At 43.7% G+C, this 15996-nt stretch overlaps 1 protein-coding gene across 6 annotated transcripts in view; it reads right to left on the bottom strand.

Annotated features, from left to right (window-relative positions):
- The window catches only part of FBXO15 (F-box protein 15), a 111966-nt gene that overhangs the window by 48456 nt on the left and 47514 nt on the right, over positions 1 to 15996 (bottom strand). The window lies entirely within an intron of this gene.

Below are 15996 nucleotides of genomic sequence, written 5' to 3' on the forward strand. Positions count from 1 at the left end.
ACCACCACAATCTTTCTTTGTATCTGAGCATCCTGAGTCCCCACTGTGCTGGAGGAACTATTCCCCTGGCTGCTACAGGAATTAGTCTCCTCCAGCCTTGCCATTTCTGCTCCAACATTCCCAATATCTTCACTCAACATGGCAAATCTAATGGGATGTGTCAGCTCAGAAATGACCTGCCTCTCCCTATTGCCCCTGCTTCCCCTTCTAACTGTCACCCAGCTACCTATCTGCTCCTCACTAGCAGAAACCAAGCTACCTACCTGCTCCTCACTAGCAGCGCCACCATCGGAATCACTAGTCGAAGCAAGGGCCTGCTCAGTGAGCTCTAATTCCCTTTCAAGATTGCCAATGTCCCTCATTATTGCAAGTTGCCTCTTCAGATCAGCAATCTCTGATTCTAAAGAGACCACCCGCTCACACCTCTCACAGCGGTATGCTCCTTGGAACAGCTGCTCCAAGTGCACATACATGTGGCAAGATGTGCATTGAGTGGCATTTTCAATCCTGCTCATTCTAGCAACTATGAAGTTTAGAAGTACTAACAGTAAACTGTACTTCAATAAACTATACCTTTTTTAACCACTTCCTTGTTCAAACTGCTTCTGGTTCTAACTGCACACACTTAAACAACCAGCACTTGAAATCAACCACACAGATCAGTCAGTACACGCAAAAATATATCTACAACACACACACGTGTGTTTAGCTGTATGATTCATACCTTACCACGCCAGCTATCTCTACTAGCTCCTCTAGTGCGCTGACCTGTGTCTTACTTTCATTTGATACACCCATTTAAAGAGGTGTTAGTGCTGCTACAGGGCAGCACTTGCTATTCACTATCATAATAGCCTGCCTGCTTTAAATACTACCGTGCATGTTTTTTCCATGCAGCCCTGTATAGACACAGCTGCTCTGACTACCTAGGTCTCGTGTGCTATACCATTTTCTCAATTGCAGCAGTTTACGAGTGAGCAGCTCTGCGGTCACATGGGCACCAAAAAACCCCGTTGAAAATATTACCAAGCAGCCCAGACCTGCGTTTACTATTTTTCACTACTCCTGCTACTAAAGGTACACAGCATCCTCGTACCTACGCCCGTTTGAGACGCACACTATACCAGATACAGCACAAACTTTGACACATGAACGCACCAATGTACAAAGAATACGCATATATACTGGGTTCATATCAAACTACGATCTATAGTGATCCATAGGCACTACGTTCTGTGTGTCACTATGTGTAATCACTATTGAACATTTCCTCGATACCCAGTACTCCCTTTACCCGTTACCAACCTTATACGGGCCGTCCAAACATTTACTTCACGCACTGCCCCGGCGCATGCGCAACTCGCATATAAACAGACTCTACTGTTTTAACTTACATGACGCATGCGCAGTGTGCACATTACGTTGATGTGCTGCGTGAACTTCTCTGTTAGTCTCGGTAGAGCCTATACCTACCAATATGTCATAGGGTTACAATAACCCATCTAGATTATTGACATTTAGAGCATCTGCCAAGATTTTCACACCTCAAGGGAGACAGAACTAATGGGAGCACAGTGAGACGCTTGACGGAGGTTGACATAGACCAACAGCAGTCTATTATTAGTCAGTGTATAGTACAGCACTATATACTGTTTTGTGTACACTATTACACTAATATTCAATAAAGTTTTTATTTATACACAAATATTTAATAAAGTTTTTTATTTATACACACCAATCCTACCCCTGACCGTCTTTATTTTCAGGTCTGCAGTGCGCCTATCCAAAGGGGATTCTTTGGTGTATCACTCTCGATACACATTTATTATATACAACACACACACACTTAAAAAAATTTTTTTAAAATCATTTGTTAAATTGTATAGTGTTAGTTCCACAAAAACACACGGACCTAATCAAAATTTGTTATTTAACAGTCACATTGCAACGCAACATATAATTATGTAAGGATAAACCCATCCAAGAGGAACATTTCCAATAACCACAGTGAAATCTAAATAAATGTAAACTAAAAATTACTATGATTTGTTTTTCAATCAAGCATAAAAAAAGATCCTGTTTTGGAAAAAAAATAGGATTACAAATATACAAGATTTTGTAAAGCCAGTAGCAGAAATATTTCCGCTTTGAACACATGCAAACTGTTTCAAGGAAACATGATTGAATTAAGAGCCATTTATATGTTGCAGAGAATCATTATGCAGTTTGTCATTTTACCTCTAGCACTAGATTCATTTTTTTGCAACCAATAAATAATCTAGTATATTCCATAATAGCTACCCTAGTAATTTCCACATGTGGACAAAGAATTATGGCTGAGTGACTTACACATATGGGACACTTAATATCACAACAGTGACAACAATGAAACGGTTATATTATTTTCCCCAATGTTGTAAACTAGTGAAAAATATAAGGTCAGACATTTCTAATCTGATCACATTTCTTCACACCTGAGTTGTCTGATGCAGTTAAATAGGATGTCACGCAAATTGTTGAGTAAATCACATCTGAGCACATAATGTATTGGAAATAACCTACTACTAGGCAATCCAAAATCAAACATCTGTTGCCACACTACAGAGGGAGTGAAGAGGTGGTGACAGGAGCCACTAACTTTGTCTCTTAGAATTTTGTTTGAATGTAATATTGAATTACCGTATTTCCTCGATTCTAAGACGCACTTTTTTTCCCAATTTCACATCTCTGAAATAGGGGTGCGTTTTAGAATCGATGTACTAAAAAAAAAAAAAAAAAAAACCCTGCTTGGGGGCGCTGCAGACGGAGGGCGTGCAGCTTTCAGCGTTTTAACAAAAAGCGCGGTAGCCGTCTGCTTGAACCACGGCCCCCCGCCCGCTCTCCCCCTTGTCTCAGTTGGTTGCTTGAAGTGCTGGCCCCCCCTCTGCGACCCACAGCAGTGCGGCTGTAGCGGCACCACCAGCTGACCGTCCCTGACTGCTACTCCAGCTTCCAGCCCCACGAGCCCTCTGCTACTCACAGCTTCCAGCCCTCTGCTACTCACAGCTTCCAGCCCTCTGCTACTCACAGCTTCCAGCCCCCTGCTACTCACAGCATCCAGCCCTCTGCTACTCACAGCATCCAGCCCTCTGCTACTCACAGCTTCCAGCCCTCTGCTACTCACAGCATCCAGCCCTCTGCTACTCACAGCATCCAGCCCTCTGCTACTCACAGCTTCCAGCCCTCTGCTACTCACAGCTTCCAGCCCCCTGCTACTCACAGCATCCAGCCCTCTGCTACTCACAGCATCCAGCCCTCTGCTACTCACAGCTTCCAGCCCTCTGCTACTCACAGCATCCAGCCCTCTGCTACTCACAGCATCCAGCCCTCTGCTACTCACAGCATCCAGCCCTCTGCTACTCACAGCTTCCAGCCCTCTGCTACTCACAGCTTCCAGCCCTCTGCTACTCACAGCATCCAGCCCTCTGCTACTCACAGCTTCCAGCCCTCTGCTACTCACAGCTTCCAGCCCTCTGCTACTCACAGCATCCAGCCCTCTGCTACTCACAGCATCCAGCCCTCTGCTACTCACAGCTTCCAGCCCTCTGCTACTCACAGCTTCCAGCCCTCTGCTACTCACAGCTTCCAGCCCTCTGCTACTCACAGCATCCAGCCCTCTGCTACTCACAGCATCCAGCCCTCTGCTACTCACAGCTTCCAGCCCTCTGCTACTCACAGCATCCAGCCCTCTGCTACTCACAGCATCCAGCCCTCTGCTACTCACAGCATCCAGCCCTCTGCTACTCACAGCATCCAGCCCTCTGCTACTCACAGCATCCAGCCCTCTGCTACTCACAGCATCCAGCCCTCTGCTACTCACAGCATCCAGCCCTCTGCTACTCACAGCTTCCAGCCCTCTGCTACTCACAGCTTCCAGCCCTCTGCTACTCACAGCTTCCAGCCCTCTGCTACTCACAGCTTCCAGCCCTCTGCTACTCACAGCTTCCAGCCCCATGAACCCTCCGCCCCCCCTCTGCTACTCACAGCTTCCTGCCCCATGAACCCTCCACTACTCACAGCTTCCTGCCCCATGAACCCTCCGCTCCCCCCCCCCCCCCTCTGCTACTCACAGCTTCGGCTGCCAGCCCCACGAGCCCTCCGACCCCTCCCTTGTCTCTGTCACTGTGTGTGTATGTGTCTCTCTCTGTGTGATTCTCTGTCACTCTGTGTGTGTATGTGTCTCTCTCTGTGTGATTCTCTGTCACTCTGTGTGTGTATGTGTCTCTCTCTGTGTGATTCTCTGTCACTCTGTGTGTGTGTATGTGTCTCTCTCTGTGTGATTCTCTGTCACTCTGTGTGTGTATGTGTCTCTCTCTGTGTGATTCTCTGTCACTCTGTGTGTGTTTGTGTCTGTGTGTGTCTCTGTCACTCTGTGTGTGTGTGTATGTGTCTCTCTCTCTGTGTGATCCTCTGTCACTCTGTGTGTGTATGTGTCTCTCTGTGTGATTCTCTGTCACTCTGTGTGTGTGTGTGTGTGTGTATGTGTCTCTCTGTGTGATTCTCTGTCACTCTGTGTGTGTGTGTGTATGTGTCTCTCTCTGTGTGTCTGTTACTCTGTGTGTGTTTGTGTGTGTGTGTTTGTCTCTGTCACTCTGTGTTTGTGTATGTGTCTCTGTGTGTCCCCCTCCCCACCACTGTCTCCCTCCCACCCTCCCCTCCACTGTCTCCCTCCCCCCCTCCCCTCCACTGTCTCCCTCCCCCCCTCCCCTCCACTGTCTCCCTCCCCCCCTCCCCTCCACTGTCTCCCTCCCCCCCTCCCCTCCACTGTCTCCCTCCCCCCCTCCCCTCCACTGTCTCCCTCCCCCCTCCCCTCCACTGTCTCCCTCCCCCCTCCCCTCCACTGTCTCCCTCCCCTCCTCCCCTCCACTGTCTCCCTCCCCTCCACTGTCTCCATTCTTCCCCATCCCCTTCTCCCCCATCCCCTTCTCCCCCATCCCCTTCTACCCCCATCCCTCCATTCCCTCCTTTCTCCCCCCCTTTCCCACCTCCTTCCCTCCTTTCCCCCCCCCTTCCCTCCTTTCCCCCCCTTCCCTCCTTTCTCTCCCCCCCTTCCCTCCTTTCTCTCCCCCCTTCCCTCCTTTCTCTCCCCCCCTTCCCTCCATTCTCTCTCTGCTCATCCGATACTGTCTCTCTCTCTCCCCATTCTGTGTCTGCCTCTCTCTAGTGCAGATAAATGTATGCTAATGTTTGCTTAAAAAAATAAAAAAATCTGCACATTTAATATATTGGGGTTTTTTTCCCACAATTTTTTTATTAAATCAAGGGTGCGTCTTAGAATCGATGGCGTCTTAGAATCGAGGAAATAGGGTAGTAGTTGTGTACATGTGCCAAAAGTGACAATGTACAGTACTGTAGTAGAAATCCAACTAAGCAATGATTAAAAAAATAGGATATTTATTGTAAGGAAAATTATTTTTAATAAATACTGAAAAGGTTAATTAGAGCAGTGGTGCTCAACTCCAGCCCTCAACCCCTCCCCCCCCCCCGCCTTTGTCACCTGTGCGAATCAGTCCCTGCTCAGCACAGGTAGCTCAATCAGAAGCTCAGTCAGACTCAGTCTCACCTGTGCTGAAGCTGGGATATCGTGAAAACGTGACCAGTTGGGGGGGGACTTGAGGACTGGAGTTGATAACTCCTGATTTGGAGCGCACAGCTTTTTTCTTTTTCTTACTTCATTAATGCTATAACATTCATTTGAATTTATTTAGAATCACATTCTCACTGATTACTGTCAGTTTCTGATTTTTCTTTTAGACATTTTATGTTCTCTACTAAACATGACATTTCCTTGTAAAACACATACAGATGCAGCAGTCTGTATTTGACCACATCTCGTTCTAAAGTTACAGCCAATTCGCCAGGTTGCCTCTTTAAGCAGCCTCCTTTACTCTGCCTACCAACTAGACCAGTGGTTTTCAACCAAGGTGCCGCGGAGCACCCCTCAGGGGTTCCGTGGCCGCCAGGGGGGAGGAGGGGGGAGCAGGAGGTGTGTGTGTAAGTGGGAGTGTGTGTGTGTAAGTGAGAGAGAGTGTGTGTGTGTGAGTGTAAGTGGGAGAGTGTGGGAGTGTAAGTGTGTGGGAGTGTAAGTGTGTGTGTGTGTGTGTGTGTAAGTGGGAAAGTGTGTATAAGTGGGAGAGAGTGTGCGAGTGGGAGGAGTGTGTGTGTGTGGTGGGGTGTAAGTGGGAGAGTGTGGGAGTGTAAGTGGGAATGAGAGTGTGGGTGTAAATGGGTGTGTGCTTGTGTAAGTGGGAGAGTGTGCATGCGCGCAAGGGGGAGAGGGAGCATAGGGGGGAGAGAGACGGGGGGCGAGAGACTGGGGGGTGAGGGTTGGGGTTCCCCAGAATTTCAAAATTGAATTCTGGGGCTCCCTAACCAAAAAAGTTTGAAAACCACTGAACTAGACAGTGCACACTCAGTGTTGCATTCATACATCCATGGATGACTGTCAGTAACTCCTGCAAGACTATCGCTGTCACATCTTAGCGACAGACCCCAACAATGCTCCTGAATTTAACTTTTAATTGACATTTTACAAGTTAAAAGCTACAGGCAGAGAAGTTCGTGGCGGCTCAGGTTTAAGTTATGAATGAGGCACTGGTGTATTTACTTATTTTCATGAAGAATGATTAGTTGGTTAGGGTCATTTTATTCAAGATAAAAAAAAAAAAGTGTTGCTGCATATAAATTGCTAAATGACCAAACAGGCAAATTTCAAGGTTGAGAACTGCAGGATCTGCAGGGCAGGTCTCCAGGATAACTAAAAAGCAGAGACAAGCAATTTAGAAAGGATAGTTAGAATCTACTGGCTGATATTCAGCTTTTTGGCAGTGAGCCACAAAAACAAAGGCAAATAATGAACAATATGAAATTGCTGAAAATGTGAATTTCCGTGGAGACTGCAAAATAAGGCTTTTAGGTACAAAAAATACCATTTAATATACAGGGGGTTATTTAATAAAGTATACCGACTGCAAAACATGCGCATTAGATTTATTTGAAGAAAAACTACAAATGTTTTCAATGAGACGACCCATTTTCTTTGATACTGTAAATGTGGCGATGTCTGATCTGGCCTCAGGTTTGCAGTTAAGTAAATAACCAGATATTCTGAAAAATGGGACAGAAAACGGGAAGCTGACATGAGACTATGGGAATACTTTTAGACTCTTGATAACTTAAGTCTTTCCCTAATTCTATGTTGCAAGATATCCTTTGTGTGCAGAGAGGAGAATTCCAGCTAGAGAAACCTGCAAACTGTCAAATTAACCATGCAGTTGGAGTAAGGTTATTAAATTTAAATCCAACCACAAAGTTCTTTAGAAAATAAAGGAGAAGGATGTTAACAGGTTTTATTTATTTACAGAAAAACTAGTTAACAGTATACCAAGCTACATTCATGCATTTTTCCTTTACTGCATGTATGCGTTCAGAAAACATCTGCACCAGAGCAAACCTAGAAAAAAAATCAAATAATACCAAGGGTTCTTTGTCACTACTTAGTTACATAGACATGCTGTAACTGTAAACAATGTACATACAGTACCAGGAAATAATTACCTCTGCTAATCAGAGGTGAAATTACTATTTCACTATCGAATGAAATGTTTAATTATTTTAAATGTGTTATAGAGCTATTCTCTCCATTAATACCAGGATACGATTCATGTGAAGAGGAAGATGGGCCACGGTCCTGAATATCATTGATAGAGTTATTGTATGCATATGCTCTTTTAACACCTTTGCTGATGGTGGAGACTGCAACAGAATTATTTTCAGAGATGGCCATAGAGAAGTAACAGCACATAAGCTGCATTGCTGTTTAAGCATTACACATATATTTCTCATTCATTTGCATTGCTTGAAACACTGGGAGATAAAATGACTTTTCTAAGGTTGGAAGGAACGGACACCGACATCCAAAGCAGATTCACCCACTTCAGAGACTTGATAATAAAACTGTGCAATTCCTTTATTCGCACAAGTTTTAAAAGTGCATTGCCACTTGGCAGCATACAGTATATACACATTTCTTCGGTTTTATGATTTCATAGCCATAAATAAGCACATAAAATTTTACAGAATATACAATACAAACTGATTTTAAGGCCATGCAAGGAGAGCTTGGTTTTCTTTTGTTTTATTAAGAGATAAGTCATTGAAGAACATCATTATTTTTTTTTACATTTCAGAATTACACACCAAAGACGATACAAAGAAAGGAGGAAGGACATAAATCATCAGTAGTATAGCCTCCTTATACCAGCATATTCTCTGTCAATATCAAATCAACATATCCCTTTCCTCCCCTTATTCTCATCAATGAATGCTCAATAAATCAAATTAGAAACCATACAAGCCTTTCCTGTTCTCACTTTCTTTTTTAGGCTCTCAACATTCATATGAACATTATCTCTCTCTTATTTTCTTCTTATTTGTATATGTAAAGCATATCACAATGTATAATATTACATTCTTACCTAAGTTGCAATCAGTTGGTGCTCTGGTTAAAAATCTTGATTGTGTGACTAACATAATGGCTGCTTGAGTCAGTGTAACTCAGCAGCTACAATCTATCCTTAGATTACTAAGGTAACATTATCTATTGTTACAGTTTGCATCTCAAACTGTTGGGAACATTGGCAACAAATTATCACTAACAGGAAAGTGTTGCAAAGATCATGCACTGTTTGGGAGGTGGGCTAAACCCTGCTATAGAAATCAAAGGGTGCTTTAAAATGCATTAAAAATGGCATAATACTACAGAACCGATTTTAATTTGTTTTAAAACATAAGATTTCATGTTTTGCTGCTTTAACATTTGTATAAACACAGACATCCTTCCACAAAGTGAATTCAGATTCTGCTCCTCATACAAGCCCCAATCCTTCAGGTACCTAATTAATTGACTGTGGGGCAGGAAGCAACCATTTAAAGTAATTAAAGCAGGATACTCTTTCTTGCCAGGATGATAATAACGTAAATTGCCAATGGGATATGGGGAATGACCAACTCTCAATTACCAAAGTTACCAATTTATATGCCCCAACTTCCATAGGGCCTTAATTTTGAACATTATCAAACTAATGCAAGACTTTACGCCAAAAACAATGTGCTAGAGCTAGATCCATCTACAGTATGGCTGTGGGTTTCAACCTTTTTTTTTTCTTGGGGCCCCCATAATCACAATGCTCAGTTGCTGAGTCATCCCTACAGCAGGATAGGGTTAGAGAAAACAAAGGATAGAGACAGAGAGTCTGAGGGGGAAGAGAGTCACACACACACACACACACACACACACACGACAGAACAAATACACACACTACAAATACACACACACACCACAAGGACAGAATAGGATATACACACACCACCAGGACAGAACAAATACAGTAAACACACACACACACACACACACACACACACACACAGGACAGAACAAATACACACACTACAAATACACACACACACACACACACACACCACAAGGACAGAATAGGATATACACACACCACCAGGACAGAACAAATACAGTAAATACACACACACACACACACAGGACAGAACAAATACACACACTACAAATACACACACACACACCACAAGGACAGAATAGGATATACACACACCACCAGGACAGAACAAATACAGTAAATACACACACACACACACACACCAATGCTTCCTCCTCTGCTTAAGAGGCCTGTTATAAAGATCCAAGTTACAGTATGGATAGAAACGTCGATTCGGTTTGAATAAACCTTTTTCTATTTTTGTAACACACCTCTGGAGTGCGGCTCTTTTCTCCTCTTGTAGGAGAGTTGTTAACTACAGGCATACCCCGGTTTAAGGACACTCACTTTAAGTACACTCGCGAGTAAGGACATGTCGCCCAATAGGCAAACGGCAGCTCACGCATGCGCCGGTCAGCACATCCTGAACAGCAATACCGGCTCCCTACCTGTACCGAAGCTGTGCGCAAGCGGGGAGACTATAGACTACTGTTACAAATGTGTTATTTACATCAGTTATGCACGTATAGGACGATTGCAGTACAGTACATGCATCGATAAGTGGGGAAAAGGGAGTTTCACTTTAAGTACATTTTCGCTTTACATACATGCTCCGGTCCCATTGCGTATGTTAATGCGGGGTATGCCTGTATACTGTTTGTGACTTTGGCGTGTACCCAAGGCAATATGATTGCGGAAGTCAAGGAAGTGCACCTTTTTTTTTTCTTCATTTCCTCCTCTGCTTGGCCACACCCCACAGGCCTCCTGACACCACATATACCTTCCACCCACCACCTGACTAGAGGGAGATGGAGGCATCCTTAAAGATACCTCTATATGCACTTCGCCCTCACATGACCATGTGAGTAGTGGTATTGTCCACTTGATATTACACCAATAGCTCTTCGAGTTCTTCAGACATTGTTCCACTATGTATGCTTTTCTTTTCATATTTCACATATGACTCTGCGCTCCCCGAACCACACCATTACAAAGTCTGCAAGGATCACAGGAGGATCTTATCCGATTGAGCCTGCATATCATTATTTTCCATTATTGTATCACATAATATATGCTGAGCACATTTCTTTGAGGTCACGTTATTGTCACTATCACAGTTTTAGAGAGCGCCTAAGTGTTTATTTTCTGTTCACCCCTTCCTGATTGGCTGCTGATGGGTAATGCAGCCAATCAGGATGGAGGAAACTGCTCAGCTCCCTAGCTACTGCCCGTGGCACTCTTTTGATCCTCTCATGGAACCCCAGGGTGCCACGGAACCCCAGTTGGGAAACAATGACCAGTGGTCTATGGCATTTGAAACATTTATCTAGCGCTTCCATTTTATTTTTAGAAAGTTTGCATGGAGAGGGGTTAAGGCACAATACTGTAGCAGGTTTATTGGGGGCAGAGGGGGTGAGTGAAGGGGGTACTTGGCCCTTCACTCACCCTCTCTACTCCCAATAAACATTACAATATGTACTACACACCCACTAATACACAACCCACCCCCTGTGTCCCACATAAAAACATTTTTTATTCTTTCTGCACAGGATTGATACCAGAGGCCGGTGGGGGTCCTCGGATGGTCCCCACTGGCCGGCGGTATCAATCCAGTGCATAAAAAATGCAATACATTCAAATAAATACACCCACCCCCAATATATACAGTACATTAATGGGAAAAATGACTATTATCCAGTTATGGATAATAGTGCATTTTCCCATTTAAAATAAAACATAAATCAGCAGCATAAAGTAAACTAAACTGGCACTTACCCCTGCCAGGTTGAAGGCTGTCCTTGTGCAACAGGACAATAAAAAAAATTGAGTGGCATGGTGGCACTCCCATGCCCAGTGGGCATGAGCTGCCACTATGCCAAGCAACATGCATCCTGCCAATCTTCAAAACAAGCCACTAATAAAAAAACACATTCAATTTTAATAATCTTAAAAATGCCATACAAAAAAATTGACTGGCATGGTAGCACTCCCATACCCTGAGAGCATGTGATGCCACTATGCCGCTGCACCTGCAAAAAATAAAAACCTGCATAAAACAAAAACCACATTGCAATTCTTCAAAAATAAAGGCCAAAACACCAATTGAATGGCAAGGTGGCACACCCATGCCCTGTGGGCATGAGATGCCACTATGCCATGCAATGGGGAACCTTAAAAAAAAATATAACATTAAAAAAACAAAACCCATCTTTTTCTTACTTTTTGATGTCTTCACCCACCAAATCCGACTCTGCAAATCTAGCACCAGCAGCAACTCCAGGTCCACGACGCAATGATCCTCAACAGCCACAGTCCTCAGGTAAAATGTTTAAGTATTTTCTTTACTTCATCTGTAATTTGTAATCCATTTTGGGGTCTTCTTTATCTTCATCTGTACTTGTAATCCATTCACGGTTCTTTATCTTCATCTGTTCTTCTTCTGTTAATCCAATAGGGAGGTGTTGCTCCATCAGCTCTGCGGCGTCAAATGAGACTACACAGGCTTTAATACGCCCTGTGACTTCACATTTGAGAGGGAATGGTTCCCACGCCTCTGATTGGCTGGGATAACTACGTGTCTTTTTTTTTGAGGTGACGTCATCAAAAGGGAGTGAAGCAAGCCAATCAGAAAGGCTCAGCTTCCTTTCCCTTTAAGATGACATCACAGAATCCAAAATGCCTGGCATCACATGGTTTACTAGAACCAATAGGATTGGGGGGTCATCCTATTGGTTCTAGTAAATCATGAGATGCAGGCATTTTGGGTTCTGTGACGTAATCTTAAAGGGAAAGGAAGCTGAGCCTTTCTGATTGGCTGGCTTCACTCCCTTTTGATGACGTCACATCAAAAAAAAAAAGGGGGCAAATGGTTATCCCAGCCAATCAGAGGCGTGGGAACCATTCCCTCTCAAATGTGACATCACAGGCTGTACAAAAGCCTGTGTAGTCTCATTTGAAGAAAACAGATAAAGCTGAACCGGAGGTTGTGCAAGGCTGATATTTTGCCACTATAGCAAGGGTCCCCCCGCATGAGGACCAGGTAAATTTCAACCCGCTCAGACCCACAGAACGGGTTATTTTACATTTTATTCGCGCAATTGGCGTGGGATCTACTTAGGGCCGCGGTCAAGTTCACGGGCAATTGGCGTGGGAACTTCTGTTCTAGGGCACCTAGGAACAAAATTCTTTTTGCCCATAGATGTTAGGCACTGTATACCACTGTACAGTATACTGTGGAAGACAAATAATGACACGATACTGAACATTTAGAATAAATGCATAGTTTTATTTATTCGGGTTTATTACACAGTATACTGAGAAAAAACAAAAAGAAAAGTTTTAATGTACAGTAATGGTCAGCCCCCTAAAGAAGTACCCAGCCAGCCCCACCAAAATAATACGGCAACAAGATTGTACTCACCATAGAATTAAAATTCATTTTCCCCCAGATGTTAGGAACCCCCTCACTTCACCCCAACAGGGTCCGAGCATGTACAGTACAGTACTGTACTTTAAAATAAAATTAAATATGCAATTTTACTATTACTGCGCGCGCACGCACAGACTGTGTACTGTAGGTTGAACCGCGAAGGTATTAGACTTCAGAGACAACAGCTCGCAAACGCCCCCATGCATTTTTACACGGAATTGCAGTATTGCAGCCAGCGGGAATAAAATGCTTAAATCACGGGCGCGAAATAACGCAATACACTCCGGGAGAAAACGTTACTAAACCGCACATCACCGGGATATTCCGAAATTCGCGGAACTAGCCAACTTCGAATAAAGTTGGTCGCCACTGTAAATAAGACCCCAAATGGATTACAAATTACAGATGAAAAGAAAGAAAAGACTTAAAGATTTTACCTGTGGACCCTGGCTGATGAAGACCATTGCGTCGTAGACCTTGAATTGCTGCTGCTGTTGCAGTCGGATTCCTTGGGTGAAGACATCAAAAAGTAGGAAAAAGATGGATTTTGTTTTTTTTAATGTTATTTTTTAGGTTCCCCATTGCATGGCATAGTGGCATCTCATGCCCACAACGCATGGGTGTGCCACCTTGCCATTCAATTGGTGTTTTGGCCTTTATTTTTCAGGAATTGCAATGTGGTTTTTATTTTTGCAGGTGCACCATTGCGTGGCATCACATATCATAAGGGCATGGGAGTGCCACCATGCCAGTTAATATTTTTATGTGGCATTTTTAAGATTAAAATTGAATGTGTTTTTTATAAGTGGCTTGTTTTGAAGATTGGCAGGATGCATGTTGCCTGGCATAGTGGCAGCTCATGCCCACTGGGCATGTAAGTGCCACCATGCCAGTCAATTTTTTTTATTGTGCTGCTGTTGTTGTTGCCCATGGAGGACAAGGATGGTCATGAGGATGAGGACAGTCTTCATCCTGGCAGGGGTAAGTGCCAGTTTAATTTACTTTATGCTGCTGATTTATGCTTTATTTTAAATGGGCAAATGCACTATCATCCATACTTGGATAATAGTAATTTTGCCCATTACTGTACTGTATGTATTGGGGGTGGGTGTATTTATTTGAAGGCATTTTTTTTAATGCACTGGATTGATACTGAAGGCCAGCGGGGATCCCCGGACACCTGTGGGGACCACCCAAGGACCCCCGCCGGCCTCTGGTATCAATCCTGTGCAGAAAAAATAAAAAATGTTTTTCTGTGGGGACACAGGGGGTGGGTGGGTTGTGTATTAGTGGGAGGGTAGTACATAATGTAATGTTTATTGGGAGTAGAGTAGCTAGCCGCTAAGGTAATGAAGCTGCTTACATTGTATTTTTATTTATAGTGTTTGTGAGCAGGGGGTCTCCTGAGCTAAGCAAAGTTGATTTCAGTCTCGGGGACCCCCTACTTCCCGAGATATAGGCCCCGGTATGAGGTGCCGGTATCCATCTGCTTTGTTTAGATCCCACGTGGATTTTAACATAGCGGGGATAGTGGCACCCCATACCGGGGCCTGTAACTTGGGAAGAGGGGGTCCCCGAGGCTGAAATCAACTTTGTTCAGCTCAGGAGACCCCGTGCTCACGCACACTATGAATAAAAATAAAATGTAAGCAGCTTCATTACCTTAGTGGATAGCTACTAAGTAATGATTTTTTATTTGGGGGGAGGAGGGGTGTTTGATACTAGTGTGCGTTTGCAGGGGGACTCCTGAGCTGAACAAAGTTGATTTCAGCCTCAGGGACCCCCGACTTCCCGAGATACAGGCCCCATTATGGGGTGCCGGTATCCCTCTGCTTTGTTTAGATCCCACGGTCACGTGACCCACAGGATTTTAACATGGCGGGGATACCGGCACCACATAACAGGGCCTGTATCTCGGGAAGAAGTGGGTGCACGGACCTGAAATCAATGCAGTTCAACTCCGGAGACCACTGCTACATTACTGTAATGTTTAAAATTAAATAAAACCGCCGCAATCGCCTGTGAGAGGCGCGCAGTTAGAGTGACTGATTCAGCCTCTCTCTTACTGCGCGTCTATTACATACCAGTATACCCCGGTATTTAATCCGATGGGCCATTATGTCTTCAGAGGACCATCCCGGACCACCATGCGGCATAGTGCAGGATTTACACAGGTAAATGGTCAAATAATGGCCGCTGCATCTGTATGGGCTCTCTGTATTATTTTAAATTGCAGTTCCCTAAGATCTGCCAACACAGTGCATTTTCGAATACAAATTGACCATTCATTTCCATAAGATGATCACTGATCATGCGGTGAGAACATTCTCCCTTATACAGAAGTACAAAGCACGAGATACATAACATTGTCTTCGTAAAATCCATCGGATTAATTTATTACCTTATTACCGGGTTAATATAATGTTGTCTCTGGAGATATACAAAAAAAAGTGACTGTTAGGGAGTTCAAATTTGGCTCTAAAGTCTTCGGAAAGTGAGAATAGTTTGCATCCCATGATTAAGATTTGCAATGTCCCTAATGCTCTTCAAAAATTATTCACGAAGAAAAGCAGAAATTCTAGTTCAAAACCCATATATTTAATAGTCTCTACAAAAATGGATGTTTTTACATTCATTTGTATACAGACTATAAAACTACAAGAACATTTTACAAGCACATTATCAGGACGAAAAATGGAAAGGGACTTGCAACTTTAAGCACCATTCTAACGCTGCACACATTACTATAAAAACCACAAATTAATTTCCATTATAATATAGCACACCAAACAGTTTTTTTTTTTTACAAATATACTGTACCCAGCACTCCCTAAGGAAGAGCTAGCAAAATAAGAAGAAAAAAAAACTGCTGTGACAATTTCATGCTTGAAATAGCTTTGAATAGCTCTTACCTGAGGACATCAGAAAATAAACTGCAGTGAGCCGACACTAGCTCCCTCTCATGGTTAATCATATCACAGCACTCTGCAACACTGTCATGCCAGGTAAAATGCTTCT

This window comes from Ascaphus truei, chromosome 2 (assembly GCF_040206685.1).
Source record: "Ascaphus truei isolate aAscTru1 chromosome 2, aAscTru1.hap1, whole genome shotgun sequence".
NCBI lineage: Eukaryota > Metazoa > Chordata > Amphibia > Anura > Ascaphidae > Ascaphus > Ascaphus truei.